General features: G+C 37.3%; 2 pseudogenes across 2 annotated transcripts; both read left to right on the top strand.

Moving 5' to 3' along the window:
* Nucleotides 1–4,539: 4,539 nt before the first annotated feature.
* Nucleotides 4,540–8,188, top strand: LOC311083783 (calcium-responsive transcription factor-like; annotated as a pseudogene). Its single transcript has 6 exons — nt 4,540–4,567; nt 5,971–6,560; nt 6,658–6,721; nt 6,900–7,012; nt 7,580–7,896; nt 8,000–8,188. The product of its transcript is annotated as a calcium-responsive transcription factor-like (transcript).
* A 9,752-nt stretch (nt 8,189–17,940) lies between these two features.
* Nucleotides 17,941–21,113, top strand: LOC311083782 (calcium-responsive transcription factor-like; annotated as a pseudogene). Its single transcript has 6 exons — nt 17,941–18,025; nt 18,460–19,049; nt 19,147–19,210; nt 19,389–19,501; nt 20,129–20,445; nt 20,549–21,113. The product of its transcript is annotated as a calcium-responsive transcription factor-like (transcript).
* Nucleotides 21,114–21,356: the final 243 nt, after the last annotated feature.

Raw genomic sequence — 21,356 nt, 5'->3', positions numbered from 1 at the left:
CCACAACACAAAGATCATACTAATCACCTGCACCTGTCATCAATCCCAGCAATCACTGAGCACTACAAAGGAACACACCTCACCTCCAGTCCCTGTCGAACCTTGAACTAGAAAAGACCCACTAACCTGCTCTCTGTGCATTTCAGACTATTGTTCCCGAACTGTTCCAGTCTGTTTCCACAGTACATCCTTGTGATACTTACCTGTGATACTTACCTGTTTAACTCGTCCTGAGATCCCACATTCTCCTTGGTGTCCATGCTCTGTGTTCCTCGGATTTGTGTTTCATGCCACATTCAAGCCTGCCGTTATCTACAAGAGAAAAGACGATCATTCATCAATGTTATTCTCACAGTATCTGTTTGTGCATCTGAATTTACCTGCTGTCCAACGAAAGCTACATTAAAAGTTATTCTGAATCCTTCTAACCTTGTTATCCGAGTGTGCATCCTGACATTTATATGTCTGTGGTGTTTTTAATATGCTTTAAGACAAACCATGTGCAAATTCATAAGTCAGCAACACTGCTGAGTGTTTTCTCCTTAAAACTGCAGTGAAACACAAACTACCTTGTAACCAATCAGATCAACGTGATTGTCAATGAGTGGATCTCTGAGCTGCTTAATTTGCATATTCATAGAACCGGTATACTAAATGAGGCAAGGGTGTAGAGTTACAATCGAGCTATTTTTCAAGGACAAAACAGAAGAACAGTGTCTGTTTATGAAGTTCAGATTACTGTGATAGTGTTTACCTGTGAATAGTAATTGTTGTATTTTAATCATTTTCTCTGCTTACCTGTATATAATCGTGTGCCTGAATTTAGAAGAGAATTATTTCATATTTATCATACATATACAAGAATGTAAGAAATTATAATATGAGCATTCCTCTGATTTAATTGGCCGAATGCTTTTACAAAAATGCTGAAGAAAGAATGCAGCCTTTGCTAATATTAATCTGTTTTACCTTGTTCTGTTCGATCGGTTGCTTCCATTGATCCATTGATGACTTCCACAAATAATCGTTTTTTCTTGAATCATGAATTTTCCATTGATCCATTGATGACTTCCACAAATAATCAGTTTTTCTTGAATCATGAATTTTCTTCCATTCAGGTACCGCTGATGTTGTTGTCGTTGTAACAAGACAGTGGTCTTCTGCCAGGAACATCAGGTCAATCTTCTGCTGTCCAGAATCAGGTGGTTTGTCTTCGTCTGGCATCTCAGCTGAGACCTGTCCACTATGGGTGACCCTAGCAGTAGTTGTGAAGTACCAGTGGCGTAGCTCTCAGCATCACTGATGCACACAAGCCCTCACAGCACGTCAAGCTGCAAACCGTGTGAGGGACCCTAACCTTCCCTAACCTAAGCAACCGCATATCACCAACTAGGCTACTCTAAACATCCTGACAACCACATAGCAATGCATGAAAAACCAGTCTAGTCCAGCAACACGCTAACAACCGCGCAAAAAACCTTGGCAAACGCATGTCAACACACAAGAAACCATCCAAAACATCCCAACAACCGTGTAGCAGAACGCTAAAAACCACTTAGAACAACCTATGAGCAGCATATCAGTGCTTTGACAATCACCAAAAACATCCTGACAACCTCACAACAACAATGTGCAAAACACCTCTAGAAAATAAAACTTAATGTTACTCATAGAACTCTAAATTTACTCTGCAAAATAAAACTTACTCATAAAACTATAAACTTACTCTGTAACTATATACAGTATTTACATACAGGTCCCGTTGTGATACTCCGCGGGCTCCATGTGACACAGTGATGACTCAGTGTCTGGGCTTCTTTCTTCGGGGTTCCTCAGGCAGGGGCTCTTCACTGATGTCCACGTCAATTCGAGGAGCGAAGCTACTGCTGGTTGTGGCGAAGCTCTCGGTGATCCGGACACGTCCATCAGGATGCTCCGTCTCCTCCAGTGAAGGGCGGTTGAGTGCCTCCCACAGCCGCTGCTTGATCTTCCGTCCAAGTTTAAGGCTGTAGGGACGCTGCCGGCCACTGCGTGTCTTCAGCATGGGCTCCACCACAGAGCGGTAGATGTCCTGGTAGGCCTCTACGCTGTAGCCGTGGATGGAGACAGGCTCATCCTGCTGACGCGCGTCCACTGAAGAGACTGAGACTGCTGGACGGATGTCAGGAAGGACAGCAGCGTTCTTCAAGTAGCGTTCTTCCAAACGCGTGGGTCTTCGAGCTTTGCCAGAGATGCAGCTGTAAGTGTGATCTGACCTGACCAACGTTACAGCTGCCAGCTGTGGAAGCTCACAAGGGTCCGGACTGGAAGAGACGCCCTCCTCCACCAATCCCCTCAGGCGTGTGGGAAGAGCCCTGGTTCTTCGTGACCGTCGCTGCTCCATGATAATGAATCAAGAAGTACTACAAATCACTAATACTTACCAAATTGTAGAGTTGTGAAGAGCTTGCAGCAAGTGCGTCCAGGCTTCAAGACTTCAGAAACAGTTGTGTTGATTTTTAATCTACTGGACTGACATAGAATGCTTAGGATCATTTAAATGTAAACATGTGAAAAAATGTATTTAAATACAAACACAGTATTTTGTATTTTGAAAATACACAAAATACATGTGAAATTGGCCATCCAGTGCAGGTATAGGTCACAGTGAATGAAGAAACTAGGCCTACTGACTTTTCATTCCTAACCACACCTCTGCCCTTTCTTTCTTTCTTTCTTTCTTTCTTTCTTTCTTTCTTGCAATTACAAATAAATTTATGCAAAATAGCAGCCATTTATATAGCCTACTTATTTCTGGTTACAATGTAGTCTATTACTTTTTGATTATTATTTTTTTATGTACAATAAAACTAAAAGCTGAAGATTTTTCTGGAGTATCATTCATCAGTGCTTCTTTTTCCACTCCAACGTTCCAATTATTCATGCACTAAAAGCTGCACGGATATTTGCTTACCCCACAAATAGGCCCATCTATGTAAACGATTTAGAAAAAGTTCCATCAATTCAAACTTTATATCATCGCTATGATATATCACCCAGCCCTAACATGCAGTAATGCTTCAAACACATTTGACAAGCTAGTTGATAAAAATCAACTATTCTTTATTTTATTCTTTCATGTTAACTGAAGTGAATAATGCACTATTTTAACTTTAATCAACAAGTAGAATTGATCATGACATTTTCACCTTATAAAAAAAAAGAAAAGAAAAAATCGCTGATCCAATGTTGAGCTAGCAAATGTCTGAACTAGTTGATGCACAAAATCAATACCCTGATAAAGAGGTTGACTGGCTGAAAGCATTTTATGTATTTTGAAAATACAAAAATACTCATCTTAAATGTATTTAAATGCAAATTACATTTGATTTTTTTCCAAAGGCTTTAAAATACAAAATAGTATTTTGTATTTCAAATACGTATTTTAAATACATGTATCTGAAATACTGCCCCTGTGTATGTATATATATATATATATATATATATATATATTAATCATCTTTGTGTGTATGTAGTTGTGTTTGTTAAGGCCAGCGTCACTGTTAGGAACTGGGTTCATGAATGAATCTGTATGTTGAAATTCATCTTTAAAGTGAACATTCTTGCATTGACTTTTCTTGTTCTTTTTCTAGCCTGGTAAATGTCCAGTAGCTGACCAAATAAAAATATCTGCTCAAATTATAAAATTAATTCAGTTTTTAACCTGTGTCTTGATTTTGTAATTGCAGACACCAAGGGCGAAAAGAAACTTAAAGTTTCTTTCTAGAAACATTGAGCATCTGAAAAGAAGAAAGCAAAGACATTGTAGGTTACGCTTAGATTTATGTAGTGATCGTCAATCATTATTGCCATTTGATTTTTCTCCTATAACAAAAGAAAATGAACAAATAATTTAGATTTATTTTAAAGCGTGCAAGTATATGCTTTGTTTACTGTGTTATGTTTGCTAACTTGCAAATCAATAGATATTTATTGTCTGCATCCACTAATATCATTGTTGGCTAGTTAAATAATATAATAATTAACGATAATCCATTAATCTGTTGATAATTCCTTCACATAATCTGATAAAAAGGCTGATTTTATTCTATATTTTTTTTACAGAAAAAAATTATAGCTCTAAGCACTGAAAGCTTTTAAAACAAATAGAATATGTAGTATAATAGAGTAGTTAACATCTAATAATGAAGAAATTAAATAGAACTAATAAAATAAACAGAAAAGGAAAAGAATAATGAAGAAAATTGGTTGCTGTCCGGTTCTGCCATTTCTTTCTGTTCTGTTAAATAGGAATCTTTGTGGAGAAAAGACAGCAGTCAATCATCACATCCACAAAAGACAATGATGGCACCCATAGTTTATCTGCACTAGCGGCTCAGAATGTCACTGGTGTTAAAATTCAGAAAAAAGGGTCAGTAAACTTTTTATTACCATTTTTTTATTATAAACTACATGTTTTTTTGTTTTTTTTACAGCCGATTTGTTTTAAATGTTGAAAATCACTTATTTGAACACAGATTTTACAAGTCTTGCGCAAATATGGAGCTGGAAAATATGTACTGGATTAGTAAAAAGCATTCATATGCATGGGTTGACAAGCAAACTACCCAATTAAACTCCTGGTCTGGCTCAATTTATCCCTTGCTTGAACAACAAGAAAACTGCTTCAGGCCATGCCCCATTCCTGGAGTTTAAGTGTACCTTAAATTATTGACAGTTTTACTGAAATGTCTTCTCATGTATTTGAGCCCCCAGTGAAGCCATTACCACCAGGGGCACCAAACTGAGCTCTAAGACTGCGTGGGCGTGAGCTTTGTCCAGTAGAAAATTGATAAATTGAGGTTTTTGGGGGTTTTTTGGACAATTTTTGTTCACTTACAAAAATTTAAATAATAACTTAAAAAAAGTAGTGTAATATGCATGGAAATAGCCTAAATGCATTGTACTTTTTCTATTGTGCGTAGAGCCCTCTGTCAAACAGATCCATTTACAGCAACACATTATCTTAAAGCTGTTTATAGTCATGTAGTCTATGTTATTTTAATGAGTTTTGACTATAATTCAAAATTGGAATTTTAATCGATGTCTGTAAATTTGGGGACATCTGAATAATGCTAGTGGTATATTGGCTCACAAAATTAGCAAATGAAACTTTAGCAGATACGATTTGTTTGAAAGAAAGAAATACTTTCATTCAGTAGGATGCATTAAATAAATATAAAATGACAGTGAAGGCATTCATAAAGATTAAGCAGCAACATTTTCAATTCAATTTAAACATATTTGGACAGAAGACAGTTATTTTGAATTGTAATAATATTTCACAGTGTTACTGTTTTTACTATATTTTTGATTTAAAAAAGCAGACTTGGTGAGCTTCAGAGACCTATTAAAAAAAATCTTACCAACCCCAAACATTTAAAAAGCATTGTGTGTGAATTTAAAATTTACAGTCTTGATCTTTTTTGGGGGGGGAAACAGACCAAATCATTATGGAATAAAACAATTTAAGAGATAATTGCAACTTTTATCTCACAGTTATAAACTTGCAATTACGAGAAATAAAGTAAGTTTTTTATTTTTTAACTTTTATTTTACATTTCTGACATTATATTTCGCAACTGCGAGTTTATATCACACAGTTCTGAGAAAAAAAGTCAGAATTGCGAGATGTAAACTCACAATTGCATGAAAAAAAGGCAGAATTGTAAGATAATTACCCTAGTCCTTTTGAATTCCATTTAGAATTTTTTATTCTATGGCGTAAACAAGCTTCCATACTAATTTGTCCAGATTTTTGTTCAATCAAATTGTTTCTAGAATGAGAATGCTTACAATAGCAAGTTGCATGTCAAGGCTGGACATGCCTTGTTCTTAAGCCTTGATTGAATGCTGTTGTTGCAGATAATGTAATGGTTTTACAATATGCACACAAAGTCATTTTATCTTGATCTTTAATATGGTTTTAAGGGAGCAGAGCCATTGTGATGGAAAGCCAGTTTGGTCCACGGAGGAAGGGCGTTCAACCTAAAAAAGGGTCAGAGCAAGAAACGAATCAAAACATACTCTACAAAGCCAAGACAGGTATTACACCCAGCTCCCCACAGAGAAAGCTCACCTGTACCATGACGTGGACACTGCGCAAACCTGCCTCCACTTCCAGAGCAGATCTGCTTTGCAGAGGAAGAACAAAATGAAGATGAAGAGGAAGAGACAGAGGAGCTGGACAGTGAAGCCATGCAGGATGTCACGATGGAGGATGGGGCGTCCCTACCCTCTCGACTACACCCGCTCGTGGCAGAGAAGATCTGTGAGTTGGTAGCACAAGGTCATAACCAAGTTTACACTGTCCGCAAGCAGCTCAGGTATGACTCAGATGGTTTCAAATCTCCTTTGTTTTATTTGCTGGAAAAATATTTACCGTTGCTTTGTCAGAGGAAGTGCCTGAGAGACACAGTCTGTGTTACTTTCCCACTGTCAATGACATCAAGAACCACATCCATGAGGCTCAGAAAGCTCTTCAGCTGACGGCGGGACCACTGGCTACCTCAGATACAGGTGTGAACAGAAAACATGTTTGTAAAGCATTAGATTGGTGAGCACAAATATGCCAACCATTTTCTGTAGTAAGCATTTATTTTTATGTTGTTGTTGCAGTGGAAAGCAGAGGCTAATAACCTGCTTCCAGAGACTTTGACCCTGACTCCTGCTACTGTGGATAGTAAAATACTGTTTGAAATCCGACATACATTATTAAAACAATAATCTTGGAATCATTCAATACAATTTAGAGAGCAGAGGAAAGGTCCTGCCTCAAAAAGAAAGCACATACCTGTAGTCCAAGTATAAGCATTGTTTACCCTGCCACAGAATCTAGTGTACTGCTGTTATATTGACAGTGTCCCCTCAGAAGGAAGGACTCTTGGAAGAGAGTGACACTCTTTCTCCAGAGGCTGTGCAGCTCTTCAGCTCTCTCACCTCACTGCAGCCCAAGATCTTTGCACATCTCCAGGTGACCCTGTCCTGAAATGATCATTTTTTATATGGATCTATTCATTTATTAAATGAATGCATTCATTTTTTAAGTTTTTAATTTCTGAATAAATGTAAAAAATTTCAGGGTGATCAACTGTTCTGATAGTATAATTGAAGAAACACAAAAAACATTCAAATTAAATGCTTGAAAACCTGATTATGTAATAATTTTTTATACATTTTTGTTTTGAACTTTTTGTTAAACTTTTGTTGGTTAATGCGAACGTTAAGGGAACATTCAATTTTATAATTTTGCAAACATTATGTGAAGGTTACTTTTGAATGTTCTCTGAACATTTTGAAACAATGTTAGATAAACATCCAACTAAAATATTTCAGAAAAAAACTCATTGTTTTTGTGCTAAAGTTTTGAGAACATTATTTAAAAACATATAACTTTGAACAAATGTTCTATTAACGTTAATGGAAGAATGTTTGTTCATAAAAACTTGCCTGGCTTCATTTGTGAGAATGTTCCCTGTTGCCTGGGACAAAGCTGGTTGGCAAACTTATCCTTTAAGGGTGCTCTCCTCTTGTCTGATAGGCCATCCAGATACAGCCTGCCTTGTGTCCAGTTGAAGACACTGCCCAACCTACACCCCCACCACCACCAGAAGCCCCAGAGCTGTCCAGCCCTGCACCTCCACAGCCTGTTCTGCTGAGTCCGTCCCAGTTCCTCCAGTCAAGGGCCAGTGCTGGTGAAAGCATATCTCTGTGTGACCCCCCCGACCCTGCTCGGCATGAGCCAGCCAGTGAGTGTGACCTCGGTGACTAATGCCGGAGCTGAAGGTGGCATCACACAGATCTTGTTGGAGGACGGACAGGCCATTCCAGTCCAGATTGTGGACCCTGCAAGCATAGGTAAGTACATGGCACCACAGAAATAAAAAGAAAAAAATCTAAATTTAACCAATTAGAATCATGAAAATAACATATAAACCTGTTGTTTGTTGTTATTGTTCAGCTTTGACTCCCTCAGCAGACGACACTTCAGTTAAATAGGAGAGTGGGAAATCTATGGATGTGTCAGCAGTCAGAAATACAACAACGAGAAAAGAAAACTAATGTCCATTTCTGTGACAACAGCGATTGATGATTGAGCTCTTTGACCAATGGAGGACTGATTCATTGTTTCAAGTACAGTATTATGATAACATGAACTCGTGCAATATTGATTTGTATTATAATTTGTTTCCATTTATCATTATTGCTATTTTAATTTATTACAGTGGTGGCTGGAGAAAAATGTCTCAAAAGTATGAATGAGATCAAAATTAAATATTTAAAGCTAAATGTTTTCTGTTGCATTCTATTCACACAAAAAACTATTTCACATCTTTTTATAAGAATATCTTATGAGTATTTCTGCAGGTATTTCTACCCTTTGAATAGAAGCCTAATGGATCCTTGCGGTGGACTTTTTAAAGTCCCCCTGTGGTGAAATTCAAGTTTTTAATGTTGTTTATTGTCAGGAATCAGTCAGGCTCATTCACATCCACAACACAAAGATCATACTAATCACCTGCACCTGTCATCAATCCCAGCAATCACTGAGCACTACAAAGGAACACACCTCACCTCCAGTCCCTGTCGAACCTTGAACTAGAAAAGACCCACTAACCTGCTCTCTGTGCATTTCAGACTATTGTTCCCGAACTGTTCCAGTCTGTTTCCACAGTACATCCTTGTGATACTTACCTGTGATACTTACCTGTTTAACTCGTCCTGAGATCCCACATTCTCCTTGATGTCCATGCTCTGTGTTCCTCGGATTTGTGTTTCATGCCACATTCAAGCCTGCCGTTATCTACAAGAGAAAAGACGATCATTCATCAATGTTATTCTCACAGTATCTGTTTGTGCATCTGAATTTACCTGCTGTCCAACGAAAGCTACATTAAAAGTTATTCTGAATCCTTCTAACCTTGTTATCCGAGTGTGCATCCTGACATTTATATGTCTGTGGTGTTTTTAATATGCTTTAAGACAAACCATGTGCAAATTCATAAGTCAGCAACACTGCTGAGTGTTTTCTCCTTAAAACTGCAGAGAAACACAAACTACCTTGTAACCAATCAGATCAACGTGATTGTCAATGAGTGGATCTCTGAGCTGCTTAATTTGCATATTCATAGAACCGGTATACTAAATGAGGCAAGGGTGTAGAGTTACAATCCAGCTATTTTTCAAGGACAAAACAGAAGAACAGTGTCTGTTTATGAAGTTCAGATTACTGTGATAGTGTTTACCTGTGAATAGTAATTGTTGTATTTTAATCATTTTCTCTGCTTACCTGTATATGATCGTGTGCCTGAATTTAGAAGAGAATTATTTCATATTTATCATACATATACAAGAATGTAAGAAATTATAATATGAGCATTCCTCTGATTTAATTGGCCGAATGCTTTTACAAAAATGCTGAAGAAAGAATGCAGCCTTTGCTAATATTAATCTGTTTTACCTTGTTCTGTTCGATCGGTTGCTTCCATTGATCCATTGATGACTTCCACAAATAATCGTTTTTTCTTGAATCATGAATTTTCCATTGATCCATTGATGACTTCCACAAATAATCAGTTTTTCTTGAATCATGAATTTTCTTCCATTCAGGTACCGCTGATGTTGTTGTCGTTGTAACAAGACAGTGGTCTTCTGCCAGGAACATCAGGTCAATCTTCTGCTGTCCAGAATCAGGTGGTTTGTCTTCGTCTGGCATCTCAGCTGAGACCTGTCCACTATGGGTGACCCTAGCAGTAGTTGTGAAGTACCAGTGGCGTAGCTCTCAGCATCACTGATGCACACAAGCCCTCACAGCACGTCAAGCTGCAAACCGTGTGAGGGACCCTAACCTTCCCTAACCTAAGCAACCGCATATCACCAACTAGGCTACTCTAAACATCCTGACAACCACATAGCAATGCATGAAAAACCAGTCTAGTCCAGCAACACGCTAACAACCGCGCAAAAAACCTTGGCAAACGCATGTCAACACACAAGAAACCATCCAAAACATCCCAACAACCGTGTAGCAGAACGCTAAAAACCACTTAGAACAACCTATGAGCAGCATATCAGTGCTTTGACAATCACCAAAAACATCCTGACAACCTCACAACAACAATGTGCAAAACACCTCTAGAAAATAAAACTTAATGTTACTCATAGAACTCTAAATTTACTCTACAAAATAAAACTTACTCATAAAACTATAAACTTACTCTGTAACTATATACAGTATTTACATACAGGTCCCGTTGTGATACTCCGCGGGCTCCATGTGACACAGTGATGACTCAGTGTCTGGGCTTCTTTCTTCGGGGTTCCTCAGGCAGGGGCTCTTCACTGATGTCCACGTCAATTCGAGGAGCGAAGCTACTGCTGGTTGTGGCGAAGCTCTCGGTGATCCGGACACGTCCATCAGGATGCTCCGTCTCCTCCAGTGAAGGGCGGTTGAGTGCCTCCCACAGCCGCTGCTTGATCTTCCGTCCAAGTTTAAGGCTGTAGGGACGCTGCCGGCCACTGCGTGTCTTCAGCATGGGCTCCACCACAGAGCGGTAGATGTCCTGGTAGGCCTCTACGCTGTAGCCGTGGATGGAGACAGGCTCATCCTGCTGACGCGCGTCCACTGAAGAGACTGAGACTGCTGGACGGATGTCAGGAAGGACAGCAGCGTTCTTCAAGTAGCGTTCTTCCAAACGCGTGGGTCTTCGAGCTTTGCCAGAGATGCAGCTGTAAGTGTGATCTGACCTGACCAACGTTACAGCTGCCAGCTGTGGAAGCTCACAAGGGTCCGGACTGGAAGAGACGCCCTCCTCCACCAATCCCCTCAGGCGTGTGGGAAGAGCCCTGGTTCTTCGTGACCGACGCTGCTCCATGATAATGAATCAAGAAGTAACGTTACTACAAATCACTAATACTTACCAAATTGTAGAGTTGTGAAGAGCTTGCAGCAAGTGCGTCCAGGCTTCAAGACTTCAGAAACAGTTGTGTTGATTTTTAATCTACTGGACTGACATAGAATGCTTAGGATCATTTAAATGTAAACGTGAAAAAATGTATTTAAATACAAATAAAAAATACTGTGTGAAATAATGTATTTAAATACAAACACAGTATTTTGTATTTTGAAAATACACAAAATACATGTGAAATTGGCCACCCAGTGCAGGTATAGGTCACAGTGAATGAAGAAACTACATAGGCCTACTGACTTTTCATTCCTAACCACACCTCTGCCCTTTCTTTCTTTCTTTATTTCTTTCTTTCTTTCTTTCTTTCTTTCTTTCTTTCTTTCTTTCTTTCTGGCAATTACAAATAAATGTATGCAAAATAGCCATTTATATACTTATTTCTGGTTACAATGTAGTCTATTACTTTTTGATTATTATTTTTTTATGTACAATAAAACTAGTAAACAAGCTCCATCGCACACCTGCAGGTAATAGGTGCGTAGGATAATAAGACCAGGTGGATCGTTTCAATAGACAAGCAATTCCCGCACACTATCGTAACTTGCAAAGAAGTAATATTTATTCACACAACGTTTCGGTCACACGACCTTCATCAGGAGTATACAAATGTTCAAATTCATCTCTTTTAAGATAAAACACATGACTAACTAACAAAGTTCCATCTGTAAACAATTAAGCTCATTAGTATAAAATTAGCATCACATCATAAACAGTTACAGACTATGATAGTTACAACAATCAATAAAGATCTCCCTGTAAGTTAACAAGATCATCTAAAACACATGATCAACACATCGTCATCAAACAGCATCAAAATGTTACAACAATCAGTCAGGCTCCACAGCCACTTAAACTCTTTGTGAATACATAGTAGAAACAGCACATCATTCAAATTGTTACAACAAACAGTCAGGCTCCATGGCCACTCAAACTCATTGTGAATACATAGTAGAGACAACATCACATCATTCAAAACAAATACATCACTATAACATTACATGAAATGGTGCTTCATCGTTCATACCCATAGGTGATAAAGTCTGAAGGGTGTAAATCCAGAACAGTTCGCGTCTCTGTAGAAGTAATTCAATATCTCCACCTCTAGGTGGCAAAGTTACTTTCTCGATCCCACAGAAACGTAAAGAGGTAACATCGTGATTCAAATTTAAAAAGTGTACCGCAACTGGATAATTCATATCTTTTCTTCTGATCGAACTCTTATGTTCACTAATCCTTTGTTTCAATTGACGTGACGTTTTTCCCACATAGCCTATACCACAAGGACAACGTATCAAGTACACAACATGAGTGGAAACACAAGTAATCACAGATTTGATGCTATATTTTTTACCCGTTCTAGGATGACAAAAAAATGATGTTTTAAAAGTATTATTACATTGAGCACAATTCCCACAACGATAATTGCCCTTCTGTATAGGACTGAGTAAACTCTGAGATGCACGAGGACTAACACTTTGAAAACGAGCTTGTACCAAGCTATCTTTTAAATTCCTGGCACGTTTATATACAATCAAAGGAGGATGTCTAAAAATATCGTTCAACTCCGGATCAGAAGACAATAAATGCCAGTATTTTTTAAAAATTGATTTTATCATGTAGGATTTAGGTGAATGTGTTGTAATACAAGCAAAAGAATACTTTCTTGTTTTCTTTGTCTTCTTTTTTAGCAATTCGGACCGTGTCTTTTTAAAAGCTGTATCGTATCCTTCTTCGACCCAATCCAAAGGATAACCTCTGTTCAAAAATTTATTTTTCATGATTTTCGATTTCTCAATAAAGTCGGAATCAGAATGACAAATCCTCCTCAATCTGTAGAACTGACTCTTAGGTAGCCCTTTTTTTAAAAAAGTCGGATGAAAACTGGTAGCAAGTAAAAGTGTGTTACGATCAGTCTCTTTTGTAAACAAAGTTGTAGTCAAAATGCCTTCGTTCTTCTGTACCCACATATCAAGGAAGTGTACTCTAGACGAATTAATTTCGGAAGTAAATTCTAAGTCGTCAACCAAGTTATTCAGATATGTCACAAATTCTCGAGCCTCATCGTGATCACCTAAAAAAATACAAAATATATCGTCAATGTATCTATACCACTTGATTATCTGTGAATAGAAAGGATTCTTGTCTGTATTCAATATATAACTCTCCTCAAAAAAACCCATAAATAAATTGGCATAGTTGGGGGCAAAATTCGAGCCCATTGCTGTCCCACTTATCTGAAGAAAAAAATCCATATCGAAACAAAAATAATTATATTTCAAAAGGTACGAAGCCATCTCGACGATAAAGTCTGATGGTGGATTAGAGTCCTCGCGTAACAAAAGATAATGTCTAAGTGCATTAAGTCCTTTTTCATGTGAGATGTTAGTATATAAACTCGTTATGTCCAAAGTTAATAATAAAGAAAAATCCGGTAAATCATACACCTCAGAAATCTTATTGATAAAATCGGTAGAGTCTCGAATGTAAGATGGTAACGAATAAACAAAAGGTTTAATAAAAAAATCAACATACTGAGATAAAGGAGATAAGAGGGAATTAGTCTGTGCCACAATCGGACGACCTGGAGGATCAATAAGTCTCTTATGAATTTTAGGAAGAGTGTAAAAGACAGGTCTAATCGGATATTGACAATACAAGAATTTAAATTCTGATTGAGATATCCAACCCTCTGTTTTAGCATTTGTTAAAAATGACAATATCTCAGATTGATAAGTATTGGTAGGATCACTGGGAAGTTTTTTATAAAACCTAATATTCTGTAATTGTAAAAGAATTTCATCTTGGTATTTTTTCGTATCTTGGACTACAATAGCCCCTCCTTTATCAGCAGGTTTTATAATGATACTTGGGTCGCTTATCAATTCAGTCAAAGCTCTTTGCTCATTCAATGAAAAATTATGAGAGACTTTTTTACTAGACGAGCAAGTCTCCATCACCTCTTTTTCGACCAAACGACAAAAAGTATGAATAGTGTGGTTAGACACATTAGGGCAAAAATTACTTTTAGGTCTAAAAGGTGTCATAGATGAACTCGACTCTGATTTGGAGAAAAAATACCGTAGTTTCATCTGTCTAAAACATTTGAACAAATCCACTTTTAGACCAAAACAATTAACACCACTAGTAGGCACAAAAGATAGTCCTTTAGATAAAACCACAGTTTGATCATCAGATAGTTCCTTTTCAGAAATATTAATTACCGTCTCTTTGAGTAGCTGCGGGTCCACGGTCGTAAATTTCTTTGAGGCTCTTGAACCTCTTCGACATTTCTTCTTTGTAGTCTCCGTGGAGGGGCTCGTCCGTCCAAAAAAGAAGTCGTCGAAGCGTGTGCACTCGAATCACTGTCGATGGTAAACTCACTCTCAGTGGAATCACTCTGTCTATTGAAAAAGGTAGATCCATTTCTTCTTGTACGATTGCGAAATCGAGCCGTAGCTCCAGATGATCCACGGACTGGTGCGTTGGTCTCTCGGGTAACATTGTCTCTTATGTCAGGCATATCCCATGGGTAAACTTCATTCCGAAGGTAATCCTCTGTATCTCGTTTGTATTTCTTCAGCTTGATTTCTTTCAAATAATCTCGGTATTTCTCAGTAGACAACTTGATCGAAGAAAGAACTTTTACTTCTTTGCAAGTTACGATAGTGTGCGGGAATTGCTTGTCTAATGTACAATAAAACTAAAAGCTGAAGATTTTTCTGGAGTATCATTCATCAGTGCTTCTTTTTCCACTCCAACGTTCCAATTATTCATGCACTAAAAGCTGCACGGATATTTGCTTACCCCACAAATAGGCCCATCTATGTAAACGATTTAGAAAAAGTTCCATCAATTCAAACTTTATATCATCGCTATGATATATCACCCAGCCCTAACATGCAGTAATGCTTCAAACACATTTGACAAGCTAGTTGATAAAAATCAACTATTCTTTATTTTATTCTTTCATGTTAACTGAAGTGAATAATGCACTATTTTAACTTTAATCAACAAGAATTGATCATGACATTTTCACCTTATAAAAAAAAAGAAAAGAAAAAATCGCTGATCCAATGTTGAGCTAGCAAATGTCTGAACTAGTTGATGCACAAAATCAATACCCTGATAAAGAGGTTGACTGGCAAAAAGCATTTTATGTATTTTGAAAATACAAAAATACTCATCGTAAATGTATTTAAATGCAAATTACATTTGATTTTTTTCCAAAGGCTTTAAAATACAAAATAGTATTTTGTATTTCAAATACGTATTTTAAATACATGTATCTGAAATACTGCCCCTGTGTATGTATATATATATATATATATATATATATATATATATATACATATATATATATATATATATATATATATATATATATATTTTAATCATCTTTGTGTGTATGTAGTTGTGTTTGTTAAGGCCAGCATCACTGTTAGGAACTGGGTTCATGAATGAATCTGTATGTTGAAATTCATCTTTAAAGTGAACATACCATTCTTGCATTGACTTTTCTTGTTCTTTTTCTAGCCTGGTAAATGTCCAGTAGCTGACCAAATAAAACAAAATATCTGCTCAAATTATAAAAATTAATTCAGTTTTTAACCTGTGTCTTGATTTTGTAATTGCAGACACCAAGGGCGAAAAGAAACTTAAAGTTTCTTTCTAGAAACATTGAGCATCTGAAAAGAAGAAAGCAAAGACATTGTAGGTTACACTTAGATTTATGTAGTGGTCGTCAATCATTATTGCCATTTGATTTTTCTCCTATAACAAAAGAAAATGAACAAATAATTTAGATTTATTTTAAAGCGTGCAAGTAGGCTATATGCTTTGTTTACTGTGTTATGTTTGCTAACTTGCAAATCAATAGATATTTATTGTCTGCATCCACTAATATCATTGTTGGCTAGTTAAATAATATAATAATTAACGATAATCCATTAATCTGTTGATAATTCCTTCACATAATCTGATAAAAAGGCTGATTTTATTCTATATAAATTTTTTTTATAGCTCTAAGCACTGAAAGCTTTTAAAACAAATGGAATATGTAGTATAATAGAGTAGTTAACATCTAATAATGAAGAAATTAAATAGAACTAATAAAATAAACAGAAAAGGAAAAGAATAATGAAGAAAATTGGTTGCTGTCCGGTTCTGCCATTTCTTTCTGTTCTGTTAAATAGGAATCTTTGTGGAGAAAAGACAGCAGTCAATCATCACATCCACAAAAGACAATGATGGCACCCATAGTTTATCTGCACTAGCGGCTCAGAATGTCACTGGTGTTAAAATTCAGAAAAAAGGGTCAGTAAACTTTTTATTACCATTTTTTTATTATAAACTACATGTTTTTTTTGTTTTTTACAGCCGATTTGTTTTAAATGTTGAAAATCACTTATTTGAACACAGATTTTACAAGTCTTGCGCAAATATGGAGCTGGAAAATATGTACTGGATTAGTAAAAAGCATTCATATGCATATGGAATGGGTTGACAAGCAAACTACCCAATTAAACTCCTGGTCTGGCTCAATTTATCCCTTGCTTGAACAACAAGAAAACTGCTTCAGGCCATGCCCCATTCCTGGAGTTTAAGTGTACCTTAAATTATTGACAGTTTTACTGAAATGTCTTCTCATGTATTTGAGCCCCCAGTGAAGCCATTACCACCAGGGGCACCAAACTGAGCTCTAAGACTGCGTGGGCGTGAGCTTTGTCCAGTAGAAAATTGATAAATTGAATTTTTTTTTTTTTTTTTTCACTTACAAAAATGTAAATAATAACTTAAAAAAAATAGTGTAATATGCATGAAAATAGCCTAAATGCATTGTACTTTTTCTATTGTGCGTAGAGCCCTCTGTCAAACAGATCCATTTACAGCAACACATTATCTTAAAGCTGTTTATAGTCATGTAGTCTATGTTATTTTAATGAGTTTTGACTATAATTCAAAATTGGAATTTTAATCGATGTCTGTAAATTTGGGGACATCTGAATAATGCTAGTGGTATATTGGCTCACAAAATTAGCAAATGAAACTTTAGCAGATACGATTTGTTTGAAAGAAAGAAATACTTTCATTCAGTAGGATGCATTAAATAAATATAAAATGACAGTGAAGGCATTCATAAAGATTAAGCAGCAACATTTTCAATTCAATTTAAACATATTTGGACAGAAGACAGTTATTTTGAATTGTAATAATATTTCACAATGTTACTGTTTTTACTATATTTTTGATTAAAAAAAGCAGACTTGGTGAGCTTCAGAGACCTATTAAAAAAAAATCTTACCAACTCCAAACATTTAAAAAGCATTGTGTGTGAATTTAAAATTTACAGTCTTGATCTTTTTTTGGGGGGGGGGAACAGACCAAATCATTATGGAATAAAACAATTTAAGAGATAATTGCAACTTTTATCTCACAGTTATAAACTTGCAATAACGAGAAATAAAGTAAGAATTGCAAGATATAAACTTTTTTTTATTTTTATTTTACATTTCTGACTGTCAGGATACAGAGGTAAGTGAATCCAAACACAGCTTTATTTAAGGTGACAAAAGTGCAAGGTGAGTATTCAATGAATTTAAGTGCAGATTCCGTGAAGATGAGTCGATGTGGGGTGAAAAGCAGGTAAGCACTTTCACTTCAGATAAGTTGATGTCAAGCAATCACAGTTCAATAATATAAGTCTCTTCTCTTTCAGATGCGGTCGGCAGCAAGCTCGCTCGGATGAAACACTGGAAACTCGAAGGAACACAGGATCTCAGGCAGCATGGAAACTGACAGGATTTCTGAAGACGGCACAACAATGACATAGAGGTTAGTGTTTCAGGTAGGTATACATTACATCTTGGAGTCTTGATGCATCAGAAGAAAAGGAGACAACAGAATGTGATCTGTTCCTGTTGGAGACTTGACAATGAACTGGGGCAATGGTGAGTGTTTTATAGAGCTTGATGAGGTTACTGATTGGGAACAGGTGCGGGTGATTAGTAATCCAGAGAGTGAGTGCAGGTGTGCCAAAGAGGATCCTGGGTAATGTAGTGCAGAAACAGACGGTAAACGTGACACTGACATTATATTTCGCAACTGCGAGTTTATATCACACAGTTCTGAGAAAAAAAGTCAGAATTGCGAGATGTAAACTCGCAATTGCATGAAAAAAAGGCAGAATTGTAAGATAATTACCCTAGTCCTTTTTAATTCCATTTTGAATTTTTTATTCTATGGCGTAAACAAGCTTCCATACTAATTTGTCCAGATTTTTGTTCAATCAAATTGTTTCTAGAATGAGAATGCTTACAATAGCAAGTTGCATGTCAAGGCTGGACATGCCTTGTTCTTAAGCCTTGATTGAATGCTGTTGTTGCAGATAATGTAATGGTTTTACAATATGCACACAAAGTCACTTTATCTTGATCTTTAATATGGTTTTAAGGGAGCAGAGCCATTGTGATGGAAAGCCAGTTTGGTCCACGGAGGAAGGGCGTTCAACCTAAAAAAGGGTCAGAGCAAGAAACGAATCAAAACATACTCTACAAAGCCAAGACAGGAATTACACCCAGCTCCCCACAGAGAAAGCTCACCTGTACCATGACGTGGACACTGCGCAAACCTTCCTCCACTTCCAGAGCAGATCTGCTTTGCAGAGGAAGAACAAAATGAAGATGAAGAGGAAGAGACGGAGGAGCTGGACAGTGAAGCCATGCAGGATGTCACGATGGAGGATGGGGCGTCCCTACCCTCTCGACTACACCCGCTCGTGGCAGAGAAGATCTGTGAGTTGGTAGCACAAGGTCATAACCAAGTTTACACTGTCCGCAAGCAGCTCAGGTATGACTCAGATGGTTTCAAATCTCCTTTGTTTTATTTGCTGGAAAAATATTTACCGTTGCTTTGTCAGAGGAAGTGCCTGAGAGACACAGTCTGTGTTACTTTCCCACTGTCAATGACATCAAGAACCACATCCATGAGGCTCAGAAAGCTCTTCAGCTGACGGCGGGACCACTGGCTACCTCAGATACAGGTGTGAACAGAAAACATGTTTGTAAAGCATTAGATTGGTGAGCACAAATATGCCAACCATTTTCTGTAGTAAGCATTTATTTTTATGTTGTTGTTGCAGTGGAAAGCAGAGGCTAATAACCTGCTTCCAGAGACTTTGACCCTGACTCCTGCTACTGTGGATAGTAAAATACTGTTTGAAATCCGACATACATTATTAAAACAATAATCTTGGAATCATTCAATACAATTTAGAGAGCAGAGGAAAGGTCCTGCCTCAAAAAGAAAGCACATACCTGTAGTCCAAGTATAAGCATTGTTTACCCTGCCACAGAATCTAGTGTACTGCTGTTATATTGACAGTGTCCCCTCAGAAGGAAGGACTCTTGGAAGAGAGTGACACTCTTTCTCCAGAGGCTGTGCAGCTCTTCAGCTCTCTCACCTCACTGCAGCCCAAGATCTTTGCACATCTCCAGGTGACCCTGTCCTGAAATGATCATTTTTTATATGGATCTATTCATTTATTAAATGAATGCATTAATTTTTTAATTTCTGAATAAATGTAAAAGGTTTCAGGGTGATCAACTGTTCTGATAGTATAATTGAAGAAACAAAAAAAACATTCAAATTAAATGCTTGAAAACCTGATTATGTAATCATTTTTTATACATTTTTGTTTTGAACTTTTTGTTAATGTTCCCATTAACATATGAAAACGTTATTTCATGGCTTTCAAAACCTCTAGTTTTAAACATTTAAAAAACTTTTGTTGGTTAATGCGAACGTTAAGGGAACATTCAATTTTATAATTTTGCAAACATTATGTGAAGGTTACTTTTGAATGTTCTCTGAACATTCTGAAACAATGTTAGATAAACATCCAACTAAAATATTTCAGAAAAAAACTCATTGTTTTTGTGCTTAAGTTTTGAGAACATTATTTAAAAACATATAACTTTGAACAAATGTTCTATTAACGTTAATGGAAGAATGTTTGTTCATAAAAACTTGCCTGGCTTCATTTGTGAGAATGTTCCCTGTTGCCTGGGACAAAGCTGGTTGGCAAACTTATCCTTTAAGGGTGCTCTCCTCTTGTCTGATAGGCCATCCAGATACAGCCTGCCTTGTGTCCAGTTGAAGACACTGCCCAACCTACACCCCCACCACCACCAGAAGCCCCAGAGCTGTCCAGCCCTGCACCTCCACAGCCTGTTCTGCTGAGTCCGTCCCAGTTCCTCCAGTCAAGGGCCAGTGCTGGTGAAAGCATATCTCTGTGTGACCCCCCCGACCCTGCTCGGCATGAGCCAGCCAGTGAGTGTGACCTCGGTGACTAATGCCGGAGCTGAAGGTGGCATCACACAGATCTTGTTGGAGGACGGACAGGCCATTCCAGTCCAGATTGTGGACCCTGCAAGCATAGGTAAGTACATGGCACCACAGAAATAAAAAGAAAAAAATCTAAATTTAACCAATTAGAATCATGAAAATAACATATAAACCTGTTGTTTGTTGTTATTGTTCAGCTTTGACTCCCTCAGCAGACGACACTTCAGTTAAATAGGAGAGTGGGAAATCTATGGATGTGTCAGCAGTCAGAAATACAACAACGAGAAAAGAAAACTAATGTCCATTTCTGTGACAACAGCGATTGACGATTGAGCTCTTTGACCAATGGAGGACTGATTCATTGTTTCAAGTACAGTATTATGATAACATGAACTCGTGCAATATTGATTTGTATTATAATTTGTTTCCATTTCCCATTATTGCTATTTTAATTTATTACAGTGGTGGCTGGAGAAAAATGTCTCAAAAGTATGAATGAGATCAAAATGAAATATTTAAAGCTAAATGTTTTCTGTTGCATTCTATTCACACAAAAAACTATTTCACATCTTTTTATAAGAATATCTTATGAGTATTTCTGCAGGTATTTCTACCCTTTGAATAGAAGCCTAATGGATCCTTGCGGTGGACTTTTTAAAGTCCCCCTGTGGTGAAATTCAAGTTTTTAATGTTGTTTATTGTCAGGAATCAGTCAGGCTCATTCACATCCACAACACAAAGATCATACTAATCACCTGCACCTGTCATCAATCCCAGCAATCACTGAGCACTACAAAGGAACACACCTCACCTCCAGTCCCTGTTGAACCTTGAACTATGAAAGACCCACTAACCTGCTCTCTGTGCATTTCAGACTATTGTTCCCGAACTGTTCCAGTCTGTTTCCACAGTACATCCTTGTGATACTTACCTGTGATACTTACCTGTTTAACTCGTCCTGAGATTCCACATTCTCCTTGGTGTCCATGCTCTGTGTTCCTCGGA

Source organism: Abramis brama, assembly GCF_963993115.1.
Source record: "Abramis brama genome assembly, chromosome: 5".
NCBI lineage: Eukaryota > Metazoa > Chordata > Actinopteri > Cypriniformes > Leuciscidae > Abramis > Abramis brama.
Note: the sequence above shows the minus strand (reverse complement) of the source record. Positions and strands in the feature narration are given on the sequence as shown.